This window comes from Lepus europaeus, chromosome Y (genome assembly GCF_033115175.1).
Source record: "Lepus europaeus isolate LE1 chromosome Y, mLepTim1.pri, whole genome shotgun sequence".
Taxonomy (NCBI): Eukaryota; Metazoa; Chordata; class Mammalia; order Lagomorpha; family Leporidae; genus Lepus; species Lepus europaeus.
This window is the reverse complement of record NC_084851.1, coordinates 3792862-3803986: the sequence shown is the minus strand read 5'-3', so window position 1 is coordinate 3803986 and position 11125 is coordinate 3792862.

Here is an 11125-nt window from a genome sequence, read left to right as displayed (position 1 = left end):
AGAACTCAATAGATCAAATGACAAACACATTAGAGAGCCTTAAAAACAGAATGGGCGAAGCAGAAGAGAGAATATCAGACTTAGAAGACAGAGAACGGGGAAGGAAACAGGCAAACCAAAGAAAAGAAGAAGAAATTAGAAATCTAAAAAATATTGTCGGGAATCTACAGGATACTATTAAAAAACCCAACATTCAGGTTCTAGGAGTTCCTGAAGGCATGGAGAGGGAGAAAGGATTAGAAGGCATTCTCAGTGAGATACTAGCAGAAAATTTCCCAGGTTTGGAGAAGGACAGAGGCATCTTAGTACAGGAAGCTTATAGAACCCCTAATAAACATGACCAAAAGAGATCCTCACCATGACATGTTGTAATCAAACTCACCACAGTGAAACATAAACAAAAGATCCTAAAATGTGCAAGAGAGAAACGTCAGATCACTCTTAGAGGATCTTCAATTAGACTCACAGCAGACTTCTCATCAGAAACCCTACAAGCTAGGAGAGAATGGCGAGACATAGCCCAGGTTACTAAGAGAGAAAAACTGCCAGCCCAGAATACTATATCCTGCAAAGCTCTCATTTGTGAATGAAGGTGAAATTAAGACTTTTCATAGCAAACAGAAACTGAAAGAATTTGTTGCCACTCATCCTGCCCTGCAAAAGATGCTTAAAGATGTGTTACACACAGAAACATGGTCACCAATATGAAAGAAGGTAAAGGAAGGAAACCTCACAGCAAAAGATCACAGGAAGCTCAATTTCTCTTTGACATAGAATTAAACTCTGATGCTCTGTTAAATCAATGTGTTAAAGTAATCTATTATGTTCTCTTGGTGTCTGTTAAATTCTAATTGTTCAAAAACAGCTGAATTTTTATTAAGAGCTATGGGTTATGTAAATATGTGCTTTTTTCAAAAATTTGAATAATCACCTTATAACAATGATCAAATTAGGTCTATGTTATGTCATGATTTTAAGAAATCTTATTTCAACCAGATATTTTGGATTTTGAGCCTTCTTGGCATTCTTGACAGGCATTCAAAAAAATCAAAGTTTCAAACAATCTGGTCTCTAAAATTTCCAGTAAATCCTGGACTTTGGTTTTTCCAGTTTGGGCCCAACTGAAAAAATCGAAGGACCTATGTCTCTCATCTTATAGAGACACCAACTAATCAGTCTATTTGGAGTATATAAGGACTGTCAAGATGCGATGTGGTACCAGACTTTAAGTTTCTATAATGGAAAATGCTATTAATACAAATGTTTGAGAATTAAAAAGTCTAATGATCTTGTGTTACTAGACATGATAGTTATCTTAATGAGAAAGCCCCAGAGGCCTAAAGGGTTAAATACTTGTAAAATCCTACAGGTGCTTTCAAAAATACTGTGAAGTAAGCAAGTGCCTCTTGTTGGTTGATGAGTTTATAATTTTAAACATGGCGACTTAAAGTCTTTTGTCATCCACAGTTATATATGATGTCCTGCTCATAAAACTAAAGCGTTGTTGGTTCTGTGTTTAGCTGTCCTCCTATAGGTTCCTATGGACTTTTTCCAGCCACTTCTATTGTATTCAGTACTTTGGGATGGCTCTGTAAACAGATGAAGCCAATAATGTATTAACAGTACGAACTGAGAGAAAGTATGGTTAACTGAGGTTACTAAAAACAAAAAGCAATTCAAATCAATTGGCAATCTACAAAAAGAGTTAAAGATTTTAAAAGCTATTATTAAAATTGCTATATTGGTCTACTATGCTATGTTATATGTGTGTACATATTGTATGTCCACATGGGGAAATTTTATTAAGAGTTTTATTTTAAATGGCTTATAGATAAGATTGTCCATAAATTTAAGCTGCTAAAATCAATCAAAGATACATTTTAATTTGTGGGACCTGAATCTGTGTATCATATGTTTTAGACTTGTTGGTAGAAAGAAACTAAAAACATTTTATATGGTTGTGCTTAAGTTTACTGGTTAAACAAACTACACCATGTTAGATATTTAAGAGGTGTTTTCAAATACATGATTCTTAAAATTTATAGAAGGCATTGGACCTTCTGGTAAATGTTATCTTAAGTTGTTATCTAATGGTTGAAATGGTTTGCTAAGTATTCATGTGATATTGCTAATGTCAGCAAGTGATCTAGGACTTGCTCCCTCATTTCTCTATTCTAAGCCCAACTTGTTCTTTCATTTCTCTATTCTCTTCAAGGTAGGAAACTAATTCTATTATGAAGGAATCTGTAGGATGCACAATTTAATCTTTAGACCTTACAAAAGAGATGGCTAACATTTTTCTGCAATAACATAGCCAAAATAAGAACTTAAATAATAATCTCATAGCTAGATTCACTTCGCCATCAGCAAAGTATACAGTAAGTAGAAAAAACCTCCCTTTCAGACCAAAGGGAAAGAAGGTTTTAAAGTGAGAATATAATTTTCCTCATGGGCATTGTCTACCTTAGAAAAACTACTACAGAACATGCCTGTGACTATAGACTTGTAGTTCAGGCCACGGAAGATTAGAGATGGGACACGGGCACTCCCTTGACTTGCATCCTCTGGTCTGCTTTAACACAAACCAGGAGGAAAAGAAAGCTCGGCATCAGAAGCAATGGGTGGCAGGCCTATTAATGGCTGATCTGTACAGTGATCTGCCCTCAAGCAGACCCAACAGGCCAGTCCACTGCAGTGGCTTTCAAGGTGGTAAGCCTGGGCTTCAGCAGAAGTCAGCTTGTGAAGAGCCCTGGCAGCTCTGCCAAGAGTTGGATCACAGGAAATGGACCTGCCCTGGAGTCGAAGGATGCCCAGGTCAGAGCCACAGATCTTATTGGCTCTAAGCTGAAAAGCCCTTCACTCAGCCCAACTTCCAAAGTGACCACTGCAGCTGAGGGTGTGGTCAAGTAGGGTCAGCAACATTGCAGGCAGAACTGTAAATTTCTTGTTAGAGATGCCCCCTGCCTTTACCTGGCCAGCTCTCCTCCCAGGCCAGCCAAGTAATGAAAGTCAACAGAGTGCCTTCCCCTAGGAGGTTCACACCTCCCTTAGGATATACCCCATGTGAAGAGATAGATAGGTCTGGGCCTCTTAACTTACAAGGCCTAAAGCCCACCAGATTATTATCAAGCCCCTTCTATCAGGTTCTATTTGCCTCTCAATCAGAAAAATTACTTGTAGCTTAGACAGCACCTTTCTTAGCTCCTCTAATAATGACTCTGTCCTTTGTTCTAGGCCCTGGCTAGTGCACTTGGGCCTCATTCCTTTGTAATCATAACCTCTACTCTACCACCAATGGCTCTACTCCCAACCTGTGTGTACTGATGGTCCTCTTCCCCACTTAATGCTGTATAATTGTTCAAACCTGGTAAATGCCACTCTTAGGATCATTGGTTACTATCCTCACCCTGTCTTTTATGACCTTGTCTAAATATGATCAGAGTCGGCAAACTTGGAAGGCTTCCATAGCCTTGGCAACTCATGACGACAGCCTAGGATGGTTACTGGTGCCATAAACTAGAGTGTCAATTTGTTGGGTCAACAACAGGAGCCACTGTGCACTTGCTCCTCATGTGGGATCTCTGTCCTTAATGTGCTGTACATTTTGATTTAATGCTATAACTAGTACTCCAACAGTATGTTTCACTTTGTGTTTCTATGTGGGTGCAAACTGTTGAAATCTTTATACTAAATTGATCTTCTGTATATAAAGAGAATTGAAAATGAATCTTGATGCAAATGGAAGAGAGGGAACGGGAGAGGGGAGGGTTGCGGGTGGGAGGGAAGTTATGGGAGGGGGAAGCCATTGTAATCCATAAGCTGTACACTGGAAATTTATATTCATTAAATAAATTAAAAAATAAATAAATAAATATCAAATTAAAACCCTTAAAAAAAAGAAATAGAATTCAAAAATTGTAAGCTTCCATAGAACTAATCAGAAGCAAATGCATGAACTACTGAAATCTGTACAGGATATGAAAGAAAATTTCTCCCATGAAATTGAGATCTTAAAGAAAAATCAAAATGGAATGAATAATTCAATAGAAAGCCTTAACAACAGATTCAAAGAAGCAGGAGAGACTATTGGACTTAGAAGAAAAAGCACAGGAAATTATACAGTCAAACAAAAAGAGGAAATTACAAAACAAAAAATACTGTTGGGCATCTATAAGGCACAATAAAATGGCTTAATATATGGGTTCCAGGAGTTCCTTAAAGCATGGAAAGAGAGAAAGGATTAGAAGGCCTTTTAAGTGAAATGATAACAGAAAATTTCTCTGTTTGGAGAAATAAATGGGTATCCAGTACAGGAAGCACATAGAACTCCTAATAGACATGACCAGAAAAGGTCTTACCACAGCACATTGTAATTAAATTCTCCACAGTAAAGAATAAATAGAATATTCTAAAAAGCACACAAGAGAAATGCTTGATTACTTTTAGAAGATCTCCAGCTAGTCTTACAGTGGACTTCTCATCAGGAATCCTATAGACTAGGAGAGATTGGCAAGATACATAGCAGTATTAAGAGAAAAAAATGTCAGGGCCAGCACTGTGGTGCAGTAGATTAATGCCCTGCCCTAAAGCGCCAGCCTCCCAAATGGGTGCTGGTTCAAGACTCAGTTGCTCCACTTCTGATCCAGCTCTCCACTATGGCCATGGAAAAGCAGTAGAAGATGGCCCAAGTCCTTGGACTATTGTATCCACATGGGAGACCTAGAAGAAGCTCCTGGCCCTTGGCTTCCGATTGGCCCAGCTCTGACTATTGTGGCTAATAGGGAGTGAACCATCAGATGGAAGACCTCTCTCTCTCTCTCTCTCTCTCTGCCTCTCCTCTCTCTGTGTAACTCTTTCAAATAAATAAGCTTTAAAAAAAGAGAAAATATGTCAACCCAGAATACTGTACCCTGTAACTCTTATTAATGAATGAAGGTGAAATAAAGACCTCCATAAAAAACAGAAACTGAGAGAATTTGTCAACACCCATCCAGCCCTAAAATATGCTTAAAGATGTGTTGCACACAAAACACAAAAACATGGTCATCACCATGAAAAAAGGGAAAAGAAGAAAATCTCTAACTAAAAGTTCAAAGGGGTTGACACTGGGGCTCACTAGGCTAATCCTCTGCCTGCAGCGCCTGCACCCCAGGTTCTAGTCCTGGTTGGGGTGCTGGATTCTTTTTTTTTTACTTTTATTTAGTAGATATAAATTTTCAAAGTACAGTTTGTGGATTACAATGGCTTCCCCCCCCCCACATAACTTCCCTCCCACCCACAACCTTCCCATCTCCTGCTCCCTCTCCCATTCCATTAACATCAATATTCATTTTCAATTATCTTTATATACAGAAGACTGATTTAATATATATTAAGTAAAGATTTCATTAGTTAGCCCACACACAGCACACAAAGTGCCAAATACTGTTTGAGCACTACTCATATCATTAATTCATATTGAACTACACATTAAGGAGAGAGATTCTTCATGGGGAGTAAGTATACAGTGACTCCTGTTGTTGAATTAACAAATTGCCACTCTTGTTTACGGCATCAGCAATCTTCCCAGGCTCTAGTCATGAGTTGCCAAGGCCATGGAAGCCCCCTGGGCTCACCATCTTTGATATTAGTTAGACAAGGTCATAGTCAAAATGGAAGTTCTCTCCTGCCTTTGGATAAAGGTACCTCCTTCTCTGATAGCCCATTCTTTCCACTGGGATCTCACTTGCAGAGATCTTTCATTTAGGTCCTCTTTTTTTTTTCCCAGAGTGCCTTGGCTTTCCATGCCTAAAATACTCTCATGGGCTCTTCAGCCAGATCCAAATGCCTTAAGGGCTGATTCTGAGGCCAGAGAGCTATTTAGGGCAAGTACCATTCTATGAGTCTGCTGTATCTCCTGCTTCCCATGTTGGATCCCTTTTTTATTCTCTCAGTATTAGCAGACACTAGTCTTGTTTATGTGATCTCTTTGACTCTTAGACCTATCATTATGGTCTATTGTGACCTGAAATTGATCACTTGGACTAGTGAGGTGGCATTGGTTTATGCCACCTTGATGGGATTGTATTGGAATCCCCTTGCACATTTCTAACTCCACCATTTGGGGCAAGTCAGCTTGAGTGTGTCGCAAGTTGTACATCTCCTCCCTCTCTTATTCCCACTCTTATATTTAACAGAGATCACTTTTCAGTTAACTTTAAACACCTAAGAATAATTGTGTGTAAATTACATAGCTCAACCAATGGAATTAAGTAGAACCAACAAAAATACTAAAAGGGATAAAGTATTAAATTGTATATAACAGTCAGGACAAGGGCGGATCAAGTAATTGTTTCTCATAGTGTCCAATTCACTTCATCAGGTTTCATTTTTGATGCTCGGTTAGTTGTTACCAATCAGGGAGAACATATGATATTTGTCCCTCTGGACTGGCTTATTTCACTCAGCATGATATTTTCCAGGTTACTCCATTTTGTTGCAAATGACCGGATTTTTGGTTTTTTTACTGCTGTATAGTATTCTATAGAGTACATGTCCCATAATTTCTTTTTTTTCATTTATTAAGCTTTTATTTAATGAATATAAATTTCCAAAGTACAGCTTATGGGTTACAATGGCTTCCCCCTCCCAATACTTCCCTCCCACCCACAACCCTCCCCTTTCCCGCTCCCTCTTCCCTTCCAATCACATCAAGATTCATTTTCAATTCTCTTTATATACAGAAGATCAGTTTAGTATATATTAGGTAACGATTTCAACAGTTTGCCCCCACATAGCAACACAAAGTGAAAAAAATACTGTTGGAGTACTAGTTATAGCATTAAATAACAGTGTACAGCACATTAATGACAGAGATCCTACATGATATTTTTAAAAAATTAATTAATTTTCTATGCCATTTCCAATTTAACACCAGGTTTTATTTTTCATTTCCAATTATCTTTATATAGAAGATCGATTCTATATATATTTAGTAAAGATTTCATCAGTTTGCATCCACACAGAAACACAAAGTGTAAAAATACTGTTTTAGTACTAGTTATAGCATCACTGCACATTAGACAACACATTAAGGACAGATCCCACATGAGATGTAAGTACACAGTGACTCCTGTTGCTGACTTAACAATTTGACACTCTTGTTTATGTCGTCCGTAATCTCCCTAGGCTCTAGTCATGAGTTGCCAAGGCTATGGAAGCCTTTAGGGTTCACTGACTTTGATCTTATTCCGACAGGGTCATAGTCAAAGTGGAAGTTCTCTCCTCCCTTTAGAGAAAGTTACCTTCTACTTTGATGCCCCCATTCTTTCCACTGGAATCTCACTTGCAGAGATCTTTCTTTTAGTCTTCTTTTTTTTCTTTTCCATGGTATCTTGGTTTTCCATGCCTACAATACTCTCATGGACTCTTCAGCCAGATCCGAATGCCTTAAGGGCTGATTCTGAGGCCAGAGTGTTGTTTAGGACATCTGCCATTCTATGAGTCTGCTGTGTATTCCGCTTCCCATGTTGGATCATTCTCTCCATTTTTGATTCTCTCAGTTAGTATTAGCAGACACTAGTCTTTTCTTGTGTGATCCCTCTGACTCTTAGACCTATCAGAGCCATTGAATGTGAGCTGAAATTGATCACTTGGACTAGTGAGATGGCATTGGTACATGCCACCTCGATGGGATTGTATTGGAATCCCCTGGCACATTTCCAACTCCAACATTTGGGTCAAGTCAGATTTTGCATGTCCCAAAATGTACATCTCCTCCCTCTCTTTTTCCACTCTTCAATTTAACATGGATCAGTTTTCAGTTAAAATTTAAACACCTAAGAATAATTGTGTGTTAATCACAGAGTTCAACCACTAGTACTAGAACAACAAAAAAACAACAAATACTAAAAAGGATAAAGTATTACATTGTACATCAAGAGTCAGGACAAGAGCTCATCAGGTCATTGTTTCTTATAGTGTCCATTTCACTTAACAGGTTTCCCCTTTGGTGCTCAATTAGTTTTTGCCAATCAGGGAAAGCATATGATATTTGTCTCTTTGGGACTGGCTTAATTCACTCAGCATGATGTTTTCCAGATTCCTCCATCTTGTTGCAAATGACTGGGTTTCATTGTTTTTGACTGCTGTGTAGTATTCTATGGAGTACATGTCCCATAATTTCTTTATCCAGTCTACAGTTGATGGGCATTTGGGTTGGTTCCAGGTCTTAGCTATTGTGAATTGAGCTGCAATAAACATTAATGTGCAGACAGCTTTTTTGTTTGCCAGTTTAATTTCCTTTGGGTAAATTCCAAGGAGTGGGATGGCTGGTTTATATGGTAGGGTTTTATATTCAGGTTTCTGAGGAATCTCCAGACTAACTTCCATAGTGGCCTAACCAGTTTGCATTCCCACCAATAGTGGGTTAGTGTCCCTTTTTCCCCACATCCTCGCCATCATCTGTTGTTGGTAGATATCTGAATATGAGCCATTCTAACAGGGGTGAGATGGAACCTCATTGTGGTTTTGATTTTCATTTCCCTGATTGCTAGTGATCCTGAACATTTTTTATGTGTCTGTTGGCCATTTGGATTTCTTCTTTTGAAAAATGTCTGTTGAGATCCTTGGCCCATCTCTTAAGTGGGTTTGTTTTGATGTTGTGGAGTTTCTTGATCTTTGTAGATTCTGGTTATTAACCCTTTATCTGTAGTATAGTTTGCAAATATTTTTTCCCATTCTGTCAGTTGCCTCTTTACTTTCCTGACTGTTTCTTTTGAAGTACAGAAACTTCTTAATTAGATGCAATCCCAAATGTTAATTTTGGCTTTGACTGCCTGTGCTCCTGGGGTCTTTTCCAAGAAGTCTTTGCCTGTGCCTATATCTTGCAGGGTTTCTCCAATGCTCTCTAATGATTTGATGGTTTCGGGTCATAGATTTAGGTCTTTAATCCATGTTGATTGGATTTTTGTGTAGGGTGAAAGGTAGGGGTCTTGCTTCATGCTTCTGCATGTGGAAATCCAATTTTCAGAGCATCATTCATTGAATAGACTGTCCTTACTCCAGGGATTGGTTTTGGATCTTTGATCTAATATGAGTTGGCTGTAGATGTTTGGATTGATTATTGGTGTATCTATTCTGTTCCATTGGTCTATCCTTCTGTTTCTGTACCAGTACCATGCTGTTTTGATAACAACTGCCCTGTAGTACGTCCTGAAATCTGGTATTGTGATGCCTCCGGCTTTGTTTTTGTTGTACAAGATTGCTTTAGCTATTCGAGGTCTTCTGTGTCTCCATATGAATTTCAGCATAATTTTTCCAGATCTGAGAAGAAGGACTTCAGTATTTTGATTGGTATTGCATTGAATGTATAAATTGCTTTTGGGGAATGGATTTTTTATGATGCTGATTCTCCTAATCCATGAGCATGGGAGAATTTTCCATTTTTTGGTATCCTCTTCTATTTCTTTCTTTAATGTTTTGTAATTTTCATCGTAGAGATCTTTGATGTCCTTGGTTAGGTTTATTCCAAGGTATTTGATTGTTTTTGTGGCTATTGTGAATGGGAATGATCTTTGCAGGTCTTTCTCAGCCTTGGCATTGCCTGTGTATACAAAGGCCGTTGATTTTTGTGCATTGATTTTATATCCTGCTACTTTGCCAAACTCTTCGATGAGTTCCAGTAGTCTCTTAGTAGAGTTCTTTGGGTCCCCTAAATAAAGAATCATATCATATGGAAAGAGGGATAGTTTGAGTTCTTTCTTCCCAACTTGTATCCCTTTAATTTCTTTTTCTTGCCTAATGACTGTGGCTATAACTTCAAAGAAGTATATTGAATAGCAGTGGTGAGAGTGAGCATCTCTGTCTGTTACCAGTTCTCAGATGAAATTTTCCAACTTTTCCCCATTCAATAGGATGCTGGCCATGGGTTTTCATAAATTGTTTTGATTTTATTGAGGAATATTCTTTCTATACCCAGTTTGCTTAGAGTTTTCATCATGAAAGTGTGTTGTATTTTATCAAATGTTTTCTCTGCATCTTTGAGAGAACCATATAGTTTTTCTTCTGCATCTTTAATGTGCTGTATCACATTGTTTGATTTGCAAGCATACAACCATCCCTGCATACCAGGGATAAATCCCACTTGGTCTTGGTGGATGATCTTTCTGATATGTTGTTGCATTCTATTGGCCAGAATTTTACTGAGGATTTTTGCATCTATGTGATATTGGTCTGTAATTCTCTTACTTTTTTTTTTTGACGAGCAGAGTGGACAGTGAGAGAGAGAGAGAGAGAGACAGAGAGAAAGTCTTCCTTTTGCCGTTGGTTCACCCTCCAATGGCCGCCATGGCTGGCACACTGCGGCCGACGCACCGCGCTAATCAGATGGCAGGAGCCAGGTGCTTCTCTTGGTCTCCCATGGGGTGCAGGGCCCAAGCACTTGGGCCATCCTCCACTGCAATCCCTGGCCACAGCAGAGAGCTGGCCTGGAAGAGGGGCACTGGGACAGAATCTGGTGCCCCGACCGGGACTAGAACTTGGTGTGCCGGCGCCGCAAGGTGGAGTATTAGCCTAGTGAACCGCGGCACTGGCTGTAACTCTCTTTCAATGCTGCATCTTTTTCTGGTTTAGGAATGAAGGTGATGCTGGATTCATAGAAAGAGTTTGGGAGGGTTCCCTCTTTTCAATTGCTCTGAATAGTTTGAGAAGAAATGGAGTTAGTTCTTCTCTAAATGTCTGGTAGAATTCAGCAATGAATCCATCTGGTCCTGGGCTTTTCTTTACTGAGAGGGCCTTTATGACTGTTTCAATTTCTGTCTCAGTTATGGGTCTATTTAGGTTGTCCATGTCTTCCTGGTTCAATTTAGGTAGGTGTGTGTGTCCAGGATTCTATCCATTTCTGATAGATTTCTCTGTTTTCTGGCATACAAGTCCTTGTAGTAATTTCTGATGATTCTTTTTATTTCTGTGGTGTCTGTTGTTATATTTCTTTTTTCATCTCTGATTTTATTGATTTGGTTTTTTTCTCTTCTTTTTTAGTTAGGTTGGCCAATGGTGTGTCAATTTGGTTTATTTTTTCAAAAAACCAGCTCCTTGTTTAGCTGATTTTTTGTAATTTTTTTTGCATTCAATCCTATTGATTTCT